Consider the following 16624-nt stretch of genomic DNA (forward strand, 5'->3'; position numbering starts at 1 on the left):
AGGTGGGTTTCGCCTTTTATTAGGACCTCTTTGCTCTTGGATATCTCAGCTTATTCAAAACCGATTTTCATCAAATGATTTTTTTTTATTACTTTTAGAATTGTATTCTCATTGATATTTCATAAAAGATTATATTATCATTTCAAGTGGTTTCTATTATCTCGGAAAAAGTTAAAATCTGAATCCTTATCTCAACCAAAACTATACCATCCCTTTAATGTACTGCAGTTTGAGGTGTCGAAGTGCATGAATGTCGGACAAAAATCAAGTAACAAGTTGATAATAACCCAGCTGATTAAGATCAAAGTTCCTCGTTTGAAAGCTCCCTGAAATGGATCTATTTAAGATTCACACCGACACTCAACGTAAATCAATGTACCATCAGAGCTGAGAATGATTTTATTCATGCTTTATGCAGTTTGCCTTATTCCTGATTCGCAGTCACTTATAGAATTTAGTTTGACAAAAAAAGGAAATAATTATACTTCGCGCAATGTTCGATAGTAATTATACTAAGGCATTTGATACATGTTTACTGCATGTATGTGACGGTAATTTATTACATTTCTTCTCTCCTCATAACTGTAATATCAAAAAGTAAGATCAGGGGCTTTTTCCCATACACCCTTTGGATGGGCGCAAATTGAAAAAGGGCCATATGACTGATGGAAACGCGCACCATCGTACTTTGAACAATCAGAAATCTATATCATTATTACTATATGCTGTGTGTTATTCATGGAATTTGCAATAGCAATACAAAATCAACGTTAAGATAATAATTATGTCAGTTAAATGTTCACGTAGATATAAGTCCTGTGAGATTTCACTTCATGTTTGATATTGGAGTTGGAGTTTGGATGTAATGATCTAAGAGCCTCTTGAAGGACTGTGCGGTGAGATTGAAGTTCCTACGCTTAGGGCAGACCGTTGCTGAACGGGGCACTCCAAGATCCAAACTGTTTTCTCCTCTGACCTCTTTGGTTTGAACAGTTCGGTCTACGTGCTTACTTACACCCGTCCATTCATTCCATTTTCTATTTTTCAAAATAAGGATATTTACACCCTTATGGCGGTAACAACATGAAATGTTGAACTTTGAACGTTGATCAGTAAAATGTCATTTCATCATTTTTTTTCCCTGATAAAAAGTGTTTCTTTTACGAGTTTGCCAGCTCTGAGCTTGAGCACATGACACAAACTGACGTTAATGTAGATTTGTAACCGGAAAGAACAAATAATTATAGAGACGTTACGCATTGCCGTTTAGCTCATATACGTATTGAAAATTAATTAGGAACGTGGTAGCTTCATGTAAGAGGATAATTTCCAGTTGCTTATCATAATCACTTCCTTCAAAGTTCTATGAAAACTTACCATGATTGGAAGCGTTGCCGGACGGCTTCAACGCAAGCTTGTTATGAAGCTACGAGAGAGAAGAAAACGCTGATTCAGTATATTGACCGAATTCCTCTAAAAGACTGCGATTCTGTCGAGTATGTTTTTTTTTCCCCCGATGTACACCAACCAGTCTCCCTCTCTATTCTGTCTCTGATGTACTCCTGATGATCCTCGCCTATGATCGAAAGGTTTGATATAACGCGGAGTCACTCCACAGCTCTGACACGAGCTTAACTATTCATATCTATAGTTTTCTCCCCAAATTTGTTCATACTTGCGAGAGATCTCGTATATACGCAAACGAATTCCCACAGGTGCAGTTTGACATGGGAAGCGAAACATATTCGACGGGGTGGGTTTAAAGATGCACAAAACCGGCAATACTCGGTAGAAAACTGGAAGATTCCTCGTCCCATTCGATCACATGAAAAGCGTGGACGTTGGTCTGAAGCCGTTTACAACTCGGTTTCTTAGCAACATACACCCAAATGACGCTATCAGTTCTCTCCCACACTACTCAGTACAAAAGAACGAGGCAAGGTGCTCACAATGAACACTGCACATCCTCTTTAGGTCTAGTGAGCACTGCGCATGGGCGTGAAATGGAAATTTCCGTGGCCGTTGTCAGCCTGCATGACTACTAGTATACTCTTGAAATTTATCACACAAAATATATCATTGATGTTTACTATTTGATTTCTTTCCTCTCCCCACCCCCCCCCCCCCCTTCCTGATGTCATTCAATAGTGAAATAAAGCATTGCAGTTTATGATGTTACACGACTAAAAATACACCAACTCACAATAGCATGACAGATTTTATAGAATAACACCTCAGAACCTATCCTAATGATGGTCATTATTAGTGGAAAATTTTCCAGAATTGAGTGTATATAGGAGGTAAGAGAGTGTGCTGAATTGTATGTATGTAAGAAACCTGCCTTGGTTTTGAGGCCTATAGCAACTAGTTATGGCAAGGTGCCTAATCTTTGTAAACAAATGAAATTTTGCGCTTATTTCAACTTTTACCCTTGTGCCATTGTCACATTGAAAATGCATTTCCACGCTGTTTCACGTATATTACCCATCGATCATTCAACTAGGTAATCATGTTTATGTGTAGGGATAACGAGACAAAGAGTGAGAGTGAGTGAGCGAGAGAGAAGAGAGAGAGAGGGGGAGGGATGGAGAGGGAGAGAGGGAGAGTGCGAAGACAGGTGTTAATGTTTTGCGAGCCGCGCCATCGATGACCGAGACGAGTTTACTTTTTTTGCATGTCAATTAATGCCTAGGTGTATAAAGAAAAGACAGGGAATAGCTCCAGTTCCTGGAGTGTGTTGTATAGGTGTTTCGTTCAAATCTCTTTAGTTGTACCAAATATTCAAAAAGCCTCGAAAAGGATTGCCGTAGCCGGGTAGGAAATTCAACTGTAGAGTTGGATCCTTTCGTGGCAGATGCCATTTTGATTTCATCGAGAACACACTGAAACCTACCTGCCACCAGGGAGGTGTTACAGAAATGGAGTAGCAACTTTTCGTAATTCATGCGAACACATGTTTGGGTTCAAGGCGTTACAATGGGATGTCTAGCATTCCACTTCGCTTTGAAGTCATGCTCGGCACCGCTCTAGTTGCAAGACGAAGTTTGGAGACGAAGAATGCATTTCACCTTTTGTTGAATTATAAGCTTTATTTCACCGCAAAATTTTGAATCAAACACTCGAATTGATTTAGAATAGTTTAGGAAAGAATTCATTATTATAAACATGTATTTCTAGTTTCTTCATAATTCGCGAATCGAAATGAAATGAAAATTAGGCCCTTTTAAAAACTTAATATTTTTCTATAATGCGCACATTTCCGCATGTTAATTTTATATCTTTTTAACAAGGGATATTTTGATCTTTGAAATAAAGTACTCCGTGTTCCAGCGTTTTTTTAAACTACTTGCTGTTAAAATTGTGAGTTTTACACTGCATTTTGATTCGCTGCTCCAATTCTAGGTACACAAATTCATTGTTGCCATCACATTGAAAGAGAGAGCGAATTGCAGTAGGAGCAAGTATTTCTAGATGTGAGAGCGCTAGTCCCGATTATTGATGCTCTCTTTTGTCAAAGCCTTAGCCCCACCGTTGGTACGGGACTATCCTTAGCCCAGTTTCTGTTTACACTCGTTTTTGCCAAAGTGGGCTAGCCCCACCGATAGTACGGTACTATCTGGCCCTGCAAAATAGCAGGGGTTAGCACCGCAATTGCGGTGCCAAGCAAGTGAGTGTAAACAGAACGAAAAAATAATCCTGGGCTAAGCGACGGAGACGAAGTCCGACCCTCACTGACCAATCAGAAACGAGGTAATCAAGTGCTGCCGGTGCGTGCGTGTACGTGTACAGTACACAGCGTAATTATGAATATTCATGTGGTTTGGAAAGTCCGGGGCTAAGAAATACGAGTGTAAAAAGGTCAGTTTTCTCCTTCGCCCCGGACAAGAGATAGTACGGGACTGATTGGCGAGTGTAAAAAGCTGAAAAAAATTGGTACGGGACTAACGATAGTCGTGGGTCAGAGAAAGTCCGGGGTTAAGAAACACAAGTGTAAAAAGCCCTTTACTTGTTAGTAGAATGTTATAACCGCGGTAAACCGTCGTGCGTGCAGGCTGGTCAACTCAGGATCAGCACTACACGGTGATGTGAATGTAATTGTGTTGTGTTTGATAACGATAGTGATGGCGATAGTGATATTGATAGTGATGGTAATTTGATAGTGAAGTCGTTATAATTATTCGGGATACTGTGATAAGTTGATATCAAAGGTCAAACCGGACCAAGCCAGGGTCCCATTCACACAGGTGTGGAACATAGGTGATGTTATAATTTAATTTATCTCACTCAGAATTTTGGCTTTGTACTTTATGTTGGTCACAACCCCTTGATTTCAGTTTTGTAAATACTTCACAAATTGTTTTAATAAAGTGTACATAAATGAGAATGGCACGAGTGTGATCGAGTTATTACTTACGTCCGCCCGTGTTAAAGAAGGAATTTATAGTGGTGGAGCTTAGTGGGTGCAGAAACGAAAATTCAGTAATATCAAACATTTTTATGCATATTTCAATCAAACAATTTTTGAATGTGAGATTTGAAAACCTATCCACTTCAGAAGAAGTCATCATAGACACACGAGGACCCGTTTTGGATGTCGAAGTCCTTTAAAGGGGATGGCCGGCTAGTAACTGATCAGTGGGGATCAGTAAGAATGCTGGGGGATGATTGTTCTAATCCTTGTGGGATTCATTTAAGAGTACATTATTACATTATAGATCTATTGTTGTGTGAAAATAATTTGCTTCAGAATGGTCTCATATTCAAGTAATGTGCAGTTTAATGTTTCCATGTTAGCATGCCTGTACAGTGACGGGGCATTAATTACTGCACATTATTTGAATATGAGATCGTTCTGAAGCGAATAATTTTCACACAACAATATATATATATAATGTACTCTCAAATAAATCCCTCAAGAATTTGAACAATCATCCCCAAGCATTCTCGCTGATTCCCACTGATCAGTTACTAGTCATCCCCTTTAAAAGCCACCAAGCTAGTCATCATAAACACTTTAATCGTTCATGGATGCAATCGAAAGAAAATGAATGAATAAAACTTACTGTGGGTATATTCACTATTCATTTATGCACAAAGTCTTTTTTCCCCTTTCAGACTCAATTGTGTGGGCATATCGCATTTTTAATAAATATCATATTGAGATGTCATAAGCAACGGTAATCATATGATGCATGTTATACATTTTAAAGACCATTTTTTTCAAGTTATGTCACACTATTTCTCTATATAAATGATGAGTATGATTAAAAGTTCTTGCACTACATTTTACCCGCGAGTGAAAATGTCAGAGCGCTCAGCACGCTATAAAACTCGTAAAAGCCAGCGCATGCACAATGTTGTCGACCAATGAATGCCGTATCGTAGATATCCATTCTTTGGAATGGACTGTGTCCAACCATTTCCTTTTACCTAGCTTTCATGTACTTAGTATCCAATATCCTGTTACTAAAAATAGATTGACGGCTCTATGTGTTATGAGTCTACATGGATGTGTACACAGGAGCGTGGAAGTTACGCTTGAATGTCAAAGACATAATGTATCCCCCACGATGTTCACATGCCTTCCTGTGTGTGCAAAGATCCTGCGAGGGATCTTTGGTACTAGGTGTTACAAAAAACATTTCCCACTTTTAACTATACGTCAGATAACACTGTCATTGATATGAGTAATAGCTGAATAGTGTACAATTTCGTTGGAGGTGATTTGAATATGAGAGCATATGAATCAGTTTCATGAAATTCATGATTATTTTTAAAATCAAGTTCCAGATTTTTGTCAAATTTGGACCCTCTGTACAAAATTGAAATGCACACAGGAACCAGTGATGTGTATGTGAGTGTGTGCTTACAATAACCCTGAAGAATAGACATGGATACCACGAATATCACCTTTTCAGAGCTCTGCAGAGTAGGGCCTACGCTTCTGTTCTCTTGCTCCAAGGCACACGAATGCTTTTATTCACAATGGATTGCACTTGGCACTGCTACTCTGAATCATGGTTAAGGGTAAATGCATGCATATGAAAAAACTAAGCAAATATTTATGTGCTTGCATACACTACATTTCAGGATGAATAAAGACTAGTTGTGATAGTGGCATTTTTCATGAATGTGTAATAGAGTATTCCAATCCTGGCCATTGTTCAGGACCATGTATTGTCTGGTGTCAACCTTATGCACACTCCCACACACACCATTTTATTGACCCTTGTGCAAATTGAAAGTTTTGTACAGAGGGTTGGAAATAGAGAAAAATCTGAAACCTAACTTAAAAGTAAATCTTGAATTTAATGAAACTGATTAATGCTTTCATCTTTAAATTACTCCCAACAAAATCGTGCCCTATTCAGTTATTGCTCATATCAATGCCAGTGTCATCTGATATGTGGGAAATGTTTCTTGTTGCACCTAGTACAAGTACAACTGTATAATATCCATTCTCTGTCGGTGTTGTGCATCTTTTGTTTCCCATGAATGCTCATCACCGGTGGAAATTAGGTTAATGGGTGGGACTGATAAAAACTACTGATGGAAAAAAATATGTAGACATATAAATAGCAATGATGATAACAATAATAAGAATGTCTAACAAAAATGATTGTTTATTGCACCATAAACCATATCGGCCTACAGTTTTTGAGTTTCTATGTTTTTTTTTGTATTCTTTCTGACGAAGGCTATTTATCAGTTCTACTGCAACGTCATTAGTATAATAGTCATTGTCATGTATGCTATATTGAGATTGATTATGTATTTTTACGCAGATGTTTCAAGTAAAGTAAGTTTGTAGGTTTAAGTGTAATCTTCACCTTGTTTAAGTTGACTGTTGGAATGGAGAATTAAATCGAACAAAAAGACAAGTTTTGTAAGATATATAGTGTTGTCGAAATTCAGAAGTTTATAAACTTGTGAATAGTTTGACATGTTTTCATGAAACAGTTCTACAAGGAGTAATCACAATATAACGATATACAAATTATATGAGGTGATAATGTCTTGACCTCATAAATCACCCGCCACACGCAAGCCTTCTTTGCACAAAATTTCCGGTGTATTATAGTGCACATATTCTATAAGAAAGATAACTTTGGATAGATTTTTGCGACATCTTTGTGCATTAATCAAGGAGAAAGTTGTGAATAGCTGACGTCATCAAAATTTAAAGATTTCCAAACTTTTATATCTCAAGTCCAATTTCGCTGTAGCATCTACCGTTTTGTTGGACTTATTTTATTTTGCACGATACTCAACTTGATCATGAAATCGAAATGGCATGTAATAATTGATAACATTCACTGAATGGCTTCTCTCCACCGTGTATAGAATCCGAAGTTGCCAATTGAGAATAAAGTCTGTAAGTCAAGTTGTACACGTACATGCTAACACAGCGGATCACATACTCACACAAACACACACACATACTCACACACACATAACTGTAACAAAAAGAGAAATGCAATTGTAACTTAAGTGGTTTGCCCAAAAGAAAATATGAAACGATGTTACATTATACACGTTGTTCTTTTATTTGGAACATACAGAGAAGTAAAGACAATGTTTTGAATAGTGTATAGAAACAATTCTTACTAAGTTTGAAAGTACAAGAAAGGTTAATGGGATTTTTTTCCTTTTATCCTAATCTTCAAAACATAAACTCAAAAGTAGTAAAGTGATAAAAGCAAAGAGTAGTAAAGATGCCAACATCTGTGCAGAAACATGCAAAAAAAAAACCACATGTACATTAATATATCAAACCAAGTACATGAATATATATAGAACCAATTATATCAAACCAAACATCTTTGTGTTAACAAGCACCAATATTTCAACGATTATCATACTTATTCATCATAACTATTTATAAGGGATTTTTTAGGGGTATGGCTAAGGATGTTATGATATGATTATCCATGATACATAAATCTGCAACACTGGGTGCAAGTGACCGTGGTATGGGTTAAGGCGGTCCGTAGACTTTAGTTATTCAGATAACTTTGCCAAACGCCTGGCAGCCCTGCCAGGTGCATCCAGCGTGTAAATATTTTTGTTTTATTGCAATGATTAATCATGTTCAGCTCTGTATTTGATTTTATATTGTATGTCCTCTTCCAGATAGAGTAATGATAATAATAATAATAATAATAATGATAATAATAATAATAATAATGATAATGATAATAATAATCATTATCATAATGATAAAAAAGAATGATAATAATAATATTGGTACACTCCATAAAATCAAAATAACAGAGAAGAGACTTGAATGAAAAACATATGAGTCACGGATTTGTACTATAGTATATGTCAACAGACAACATAAAAAAACTCGCTATTTCCATCAAAACACATAAGGAATGTACATAGCATATACAAACACATGAAATATCATTTTACACATTTAATCGGTACATGCAGATACATGGCTTTTTTTTTTACAGATTAGTGATATTTACATATTTCAAAGATACAAGATAAATGATGAGCTAGTCGTTATATTATCATACATCAAAATAATCTGTATCTTTATACATTAAATCATAACACCCCCAAAAAACAAACTAATAATAATAATAATAATACAAGTGTATATAAAACGGCAATCTTTACCAATGATGTGATACAAACTTCTTTCGAACTTAACTCATACTCGGAATCAATGCATACACCTCTCTGTACCAATTTCCTGCTTTTAGGATCTCTCTTTTTTGTAAGTCTGCCTCATGACGACTTCATCATGGAACACATTCCAGAATATCATCATTGTGGGTTTTTCCCCCTCAAATATCTTTCTAGACACCGTAAGATGATAACTGATAAAATATGCATAGGAATAAGATGCAATTACTTAATTTAGATTTAAGATTTAATGCACTTATTTATTTATCTAGATAATTATATTCATCAAGCATTCATTGGTGCAGGATTTGCTCTTCTTTTTTTGTGTGTGTATAGGGAGACTATTTATGTATTCATTTATATATTCGTTCATGTGATTTTGGTTATGAGAGAACCATCATTCTTCTTAATACGGAATACATGACTAACTCTGACGAGAGTGAAACCCTGGTTACAAAGTCCTTCTGACATTCGAGTTTTTTGGCTGAAGAAATATCGGGAGTGTGTGTGTAGTTTGAGAGTAAGCTAGGAAGTGCAACCGCCTCGGAGGCGGCCACCCATGTCTATGTTGGCGTGCCGTCCGATGTTGTAGTATTGCAAAGTTTTCTGTTCCTCGTTCAGGGATCTTCCGGAGAAGGTCAAGACTTGCTGGGAAGGCACAATGTTAGTTTTGGCTTGAATTTTCGTCTTCAGCTCACGGATAGTATCGTCACGGCAGGTGTCAATGGTGATCTTCTTTCCGTCGGGCTTCTGCACAAATACCTGAAATGTCCGTCGTGCCGCGGCTTGCGCCAGGGCCTTCTCTCGTGCGACGTCATCAACAAGTCTCCCTGAAGAGCGCCGCTGTGTGGTCGGCAGACGTCCGTTAGCTGTGCCCTGGGAGCTGCAGCTGCTTCCTTGGAAACAAAATAATGAGATAACATAGTTATGAGTATTGTGAGCTGCATGGACCACATAGCTTTGATCTAAAACAATAGTTTACCCATGGAGACTGACGGACCCCTCTCCCATTAAGCCCCTTTAACACTTTCACGGATTGCTACACGGATGACCACGGATCGTCATCCGTGGTGTTCCAGCATGCAAAATATCGATTTTCCTCTCAATGCCGGTGTGAATACGATCCCAACTGGGTGTCTACACGGACAAGTACGGTGCCTACACGGACAGACAAGGAATGAACGCGGACCACTGCGGACAAGATACGGAGCTTACACGGATATGAAGGAAGATCATGGATGCAACTGGGTCCCTTCGCGGTCCTTACACGGATATCCCCAAAATGTTGACAGATGACTATTTTGCTTTTGCTTTTGATACTTTATCATTCTCGGGCGGCATGCCTCCAGAGCTAAGTATAACAAGTACACCAGAAAATCTGCAGCAGCCTACACTCTTTTCTACTTGTCGACACATAAAGGCAAATTTCTTTGTTTCAAACTCTCATTTCCTGGAAAATCATGACATAAACAAAGCAAAACAAAGCAAAACTAATCAAAACACAAAAACAGCAAGGAGGTGTATGTGGGTCATTTAAGCTTCTCAGACGACCACTATACGAACAGTATGAGGGGTTGATGGCTGTACTGATGGGGAAAGATGTGAGCAAATTTCATTGACTTTATGAGCTTGTATTGGCAAAATACACGAATTTTTCATACCGGATGGAGCCAACGCTAATACGGACGTCCCGATGTCTATACGGATTGTCCCGGAATAAGTACGGAGGCAACACGGAGTAGCCGGTGCCTACAAGGAAGGAATACGGAGGCAACACGGAGTAGACGGTGCCAACAAGGAAGAGTTCGTATTGATTTTCATCCGTGATGTCCGGGATGAAAAATTAAGCAAGCTTAATTTTTTTTTCCGCGGACATGACAGATGATCAAGGATGATGCCGGATGACTTCACGGAGTCAACACGGTCATGCCGGAAACAGTACGGATGATTCCGGATCGACGATCCGTGGTCATCCGTGATGCGATCCGGGAAAGTGTGAAAGGGGCTTTAGTCAGTTATCGTTAGTATTATCGGTTTCCATTACTTTGTATTTGCCAAGTTGTTGCCATAAACTATTCATAAAATGTTGCTTCGACTGGTTTGACAGCAGGCAATGTTACCAGGCCGTTGCATATCAATATATCTAAAATGTAATATCCAAATAGATTTCTTTATATCGTTTTCCTACTGTGACACTACAAATTGCTGTAGCATTCTTCATCGCGGATGACGGTACCGAACTTGAACGTGATAACGTGTGAACAAATTGTCTGATTTTCGTCAAACTTGACTGATGTGTTCTACTGATATTTCTGTATTCACTCGATCCACATAACATGTTTATGATTCATTCACCTTTAATGACTGAATGAACGTTTTCTCAGTGCACTCAAGGGACATTAACAAAAATGATCAGACTGAAGTGAAAACTGTACTAAACTGCCAAGAGTTCAGTTCACAATATATTTAGAATCTGTAAGATAAATCAATTATTATTTTGTATATAGTGGTAAGTATCAGCGGAACGCGAAGATTCCTATTTAGAATGACGGCTGCGAAGTTGTTAAAGAAGAATAAATTTCAAATATATTACTATGTGGATTGAGTGAGTGCAGGAGAACAAAGAAGGACACATCGATGAAGTTTGACGAAAATAAGAAAATCTGTTAAAAATAAAGAGTTTTTAAAATTTCGGTGATGCCATTGCTGGATGAGAAGAATGCAACATATTAATTGTCACGTCACGCATGGACAATGATATCAAGAAATTGATAATAGAGAGAATTCAACATCCTTATTTTTCTAGCATAATAAGAAAACAACACTTGACTGACCCCTCTGAAAACATGTGAACTAGAATTATAGCATAAATATTATTTCAGTATCAAGAGGAGGAAATGAGCATTTTTCATGATAAATATATATATATTTTTTTGGCGGAATCTTGTTTAGGTTTTCTTTATAATATCGTCGTCAATGAGTGAAGTCACAACTTTTTATAGTCTTCTCATCCAGCGATGGAGGTCCCGAAATTTTAATATTTCATAATTTTGAACAGATTGCTCGATTTTCCTCAAATTTCACCGATGTCTTCTCCTACTATATTGCTGTATATCCTCAATTCACACACATCATTTTGGTCTCTCTGTTCTCCTCTAACTTCACAAAACGAATTATCAGGATATGTCGATTATTTCAGCGGTATAGGCCTGTCTATGGGAGGTATCAACGTAAAGTGGAGAGCCACTATACACATATGAAAATGATGATAATGAAGTTACTATCGCGTGTTTCTATAACTAAAAACCACGAAGGAATACAAATACAGTACATAACGGGCACTACTCTACCTGCTGAACCGTCCTCCCCACTGTCACTGTGACTGAACTCGGCTGTAATGCTGTTAATTCGGTAGGCCACAGGCAGGCTGTCTAACCCTCCGCTGGGAAGGTTGTGGAACTTCTGGCACTTGCAGCACGTAATGTGACCGGAAATATTCTGTCTCGCTAGGCAACTCTTGCAGAAGCAGTGACCGCACGGCAAGTAGCGAACATCCCTCAACGGCCCAATGCAGATGGCGCAGGCAAACATCTCCCTGGCCTCAAACCCATGAGGAGGGATGTCCACTTTCTGACCGCTTGGGCCGAATGTCCGGTGAATCTCGTCCAGCAAGAAGTTTAGGGTATAACAGCGGGGTATGCTGTCGACGCCTCCCGCAGGAAGCCTCGTACTTTTCTGGCACTCACAACACTTGACGATTCCCCTGTCGTAACTTGCTTGGACACTTCCAGTGATGCATTCTTTGCAGTAGGTGTGGCCGCAAGGAAGAATTCGAGCGTCCTTCAGTCTGTCTTGACAAACGCTGCATTTCAGCTTGTTATCAAATGGGATTACGATTCCGTTCGACATCTTTGCGTTTTTCCAGCACGATATAATCGACCAACCAATGTAGCAATTTAGTCAAGTTCGAAAATGCGTTATTTCGGCGATGTGATGACTGTGCTATCTTCTCAGATACTGACGAGATGACGATGGGTAGCGCGCTTATATCTGATCTGCGATGTCTCCTGTTTGCTGATACGAGACACGATGGGGGAATTCCCGGTTAAAGTTGTTCTACGGCCACATGCTGCCCTGCGCGGTACTACACTACTGAATTGCCTCTCATCAGACGTTCATAATTACGAGCCTTCGATGTGTGTGTGTGTGTGTGTGTGTGTGTGTGTGTGTGTATGTGTGGGATGAATTAGTGTTTATATACGTGTGTGTTTTGTGTGTTGGCCTGCGCCTGTCTTTGTATCTATAATGTAAAATTTGTCAATTGATATGTCTTTTGTGATATAGCGTGTGTATAAAATGGATAAGAGTTATCGTAAAACGCATAAGGAACATGGATTTGTTAATATGCGCTATGGAAGCTCAACTATCATCATTATTATCATTATCATTATCATGATTATTGTTATTGTTGTTATTATCATCATCTTAATTATCATCCTCATCATCATGTCATCATTAGATAGGCCACAGAAGAAAAATCTGACCGTTTGTGCAAATCTTGGCATTTTCACTGTTTAAATTGATTGTCCCTTAATGCTAGGCCTATATGCTATGCCTGCAGATTAATTGCTGATAAAAATTGAACCAGTAGGCCTTCTTCGAATTCAGATTCAGTACGCGCCCTTGGGCTTTATGTTACAGTAAAAGCCCTTAAAATGCATTGATTGTTCAATTCAAGATACATTTGGGACAAGACAACAAGACTTAAACTTTTTCACATTCATGAAAGCCCATCCTGCATTAACAAACAAACCCCAAAACCAACCCGTAATCATGAAAACTTTGTCACAAACTGGATGAGATTAAAATGAGTCTAAGATAGAGACGACACAAACATTATAAGACAAAGCGGATAACCACTTTAACATGACGTCATATAATTACGCTCGCTCAGTCTGCAGACACACGACTCTCACTCGGATTGCGCAAACTCCCCACCAGGTCCCAACAACATTGGGAAATCGCTTCTGCGAGCTGCTCGAGGTGCTGCAATCAGGAATAGTCTCTGTTCAGACCGTACCCTACTAACATCTCCAGTGAGTCAAAAAATTCACGTTTCTGTTACGGTATGAACAATCATTTAAAATGGACATTTCGAGCCATTGGTATCAGAGCGTTGAGTTACAAGTCTCAGTTAGTAAGAATGAAGGTGATATTTTGATGCAGAGCACTCGTACATGTATTTTGATTTCATGTTCTTTTATTTCATCACTAAATAATTTAACTCCAAACGAAATTGTCATGAAGTTGTGCTGAATGACACTTTAATTGATGTGCAAAGATTTTTTTTTTCACCCGAGAATGCATATTCTAAAATCTAGGAAAGGTTGTGTTAGACTACGTTTAACAGGAGAATAATCTTATCTAAAAAAAAAAAAGAAACAAAAAACCCAAACAAACATATTTGATGGTATTTGCGTAAGCAATAACATTTTTCGAGAAGCAGCTTCAAGTTTAGCCTATATATGTATGTGGAGTTGTTTCGAACCTTGGTACAAAAAAAAAAAAGATTGATGTTGTTATTTTGATTTTGCAAGTACCAATATCATAGACGTGGAAATGGCCAAAACAAGGGGGAGTGTGACGAAGCATATTAAAGGAATATAGGGTCTATAATGAATATGACTAATAACATATTCATTGCACATTATTGTGCTTGGACATAGAGCTGTAGATCGGCCCAGGCAGACCATCCAAAGTAGAAGAGAAGCCAAACTGCTGATGAGTGTCTTTCTCGAAAATGAGAAATGCTGAAATTGCTGAGAAGCTTCATTTTGGGAGACAATGTATATAATAACAAATTGTTCCTGGTAGACAATGTACAGAATAAGAAAGTGTCTCAAAGTGCTGATATGACCCTTCTTTGTACGTTACATAAGGTATCCTGAATTCGATGAGAGGGATCACACTTGTTTTAATGGTCAGCTGTAGGCACCTGGAATCGAGACAAGGGAATACCAGTTGTAAAGAAAAGGTATAACTGGTGGAAGTCTGACACTGGTCAAAACAAGATGAGGAGTGACAGTTTTATCTGCCCCATGAGTACTAGCTTTAAGTTGACAAGGGGGTAATGTGCTGACATTAGTCCCTAGGTGCTGACACTAGTCTTTATTGTGCTGACACTAGTCTTTATTGTGCTGACACTAGTCCTTATTTTGCTGACAGTGCCTTGTGGAGTGTCCACTTCATAATTATTCATCAGATGACCAATGGTCATCTATATGATTGGTTAATTGTGTCGGCAAGGGGAGGGACATCTATGTGCCATATTTAATGTTACATCTTAATTTGGTTTCCAAGAGGGGCGGACTCAGTAAAATAATCATATGCATGAAGCTTGAGAGCCTGAACAAAACCAGGGTGCAAGACCCCAAAATAGTTAGTTACAACTCGACATCTTCAAGTAGCTCATTGAGTGAAGAATCATTTCACTCCAACTGTACACATCATTTTCGGCTGAATAAAAGTCCAGCGGACACCAAGGTTCACATACGACTTGTGTGGAATGGGACTTTGATTTTCAACGACTGCCGGTGTGTGTGTGCAGGTGAATGATGCGTGAAAGGTACGCCAACATCCATGAATGTTGAAAACCTCGTTACAGGGAGGAGTCGTATAAATTCAGACATTCTACTGCGTGCTTGCCTGACGATTACGTCTGCATTAATAAGACTTTAGTAGAGCCGATCAAGCGCCCAGCGCGCACTGAATTTCCTGCCTAGAGCTGTTCTGGCATCTCGTTACAGCAAGGAGCTCCTTGTACCCGATTCTCGATAAAATACTGGTATGTTATGCCCGTTTGCACTAGCGCCGCGTTAGCTTTTTGTATTGTTTTGTTTTTCTTTTAATCATACACAAAATACATTTATGTTATTAGCTTCTTTTCCGGTTTTGAGGGCAAGAATGAAGCAATAATATGTCGCTTCTCTTTCATCTTGTGGGTGACTGACGGTTTGCATCTGTATGTATGTATATGTTGAACGTGAAACATTATTGTATAAAACTGTTCTGTACATACCTCCATAGAGCGGGCACTTAGTGGAAACATGAAGTATCTCTCCCATGTAACACACAGGTATGTCTGGTTCATTCCAGTCATGTTGTAAGCCACACATAATTTCCCGTACGCTAATCAATGCAAAAGGCCATATTAAAGGAAATGTCCCATCTCGGTTAAAAAAACAAAACAAAACAATAATCAAAGGTATTTTCTCCTTAAAATAATTTTGTTGGCTCTATAGATTAAGACTCTCAGCAATAACGTTATACAAATGTGTAAGAAAGCAAAATAATGTAGTGGGACGCCACAGACAGGACTCAACTTGGAGTCTGCCGATATTGCCCACAGAAGACAATCAGGCGTCTACTTATATATTGTTCGCAGACAGAATATCCGCTGTATAGCAAGGTCTTCATCTAATCTCTCTCTCTCTGTCTCGCTCTCTGTGTGTATACGGATTCAAAATCTATAGTGAATTCATTGTCAAAGGAGCTCCTCAATCCTATTTTCTAGTGATATCCAACCATTCACATTACCACACACAAACACACAGAGCATCTCCGGACCGTGACTGGCAAAATGTGATTTAAGAAAGATGCTTGGGAAGAAATTGATTAGAAATTGCATTCAGAGTAACAATAATAAAAGATCAATCAGTTAGCATGACGGAACGCCGATCAGGAGCATAATATTCACAAACAACAAACATGAAAGCCACGGACAACACGTACAGCGGGGAATCCCCGTCTGCCGTATCATAATCGCCGATGTGTAAAGCCATCTATTGCGGGCCATTTACTGTTCATTCGTTGTTTTTGTTGTTGCTGCTGCTGCTGGTTTTTTTTTTTTTTTTGATGTTGTTGTCGTTGTTGTTGTTGTTGCTGCTGTTGGACCGTAATTTGATTTATCTCAAATACAATCTAT

This window comes from Diadema antillarum, unplaced genomic scaffold (genome assembly GCF_040938485.1).
Source record: "Diadema antillarum isolate AM-2024a unplaced genomic scaffold, OU_Dant_1.0 seq00000061_RagTag, whole genome shotgun sequence".
Taxonomy (NCBI): Eukaryota; Metazoa; Echinodermata; class Echinoidea; order Diadematoida; family Diadematidae; genus Diadema; species Diadema antillarum.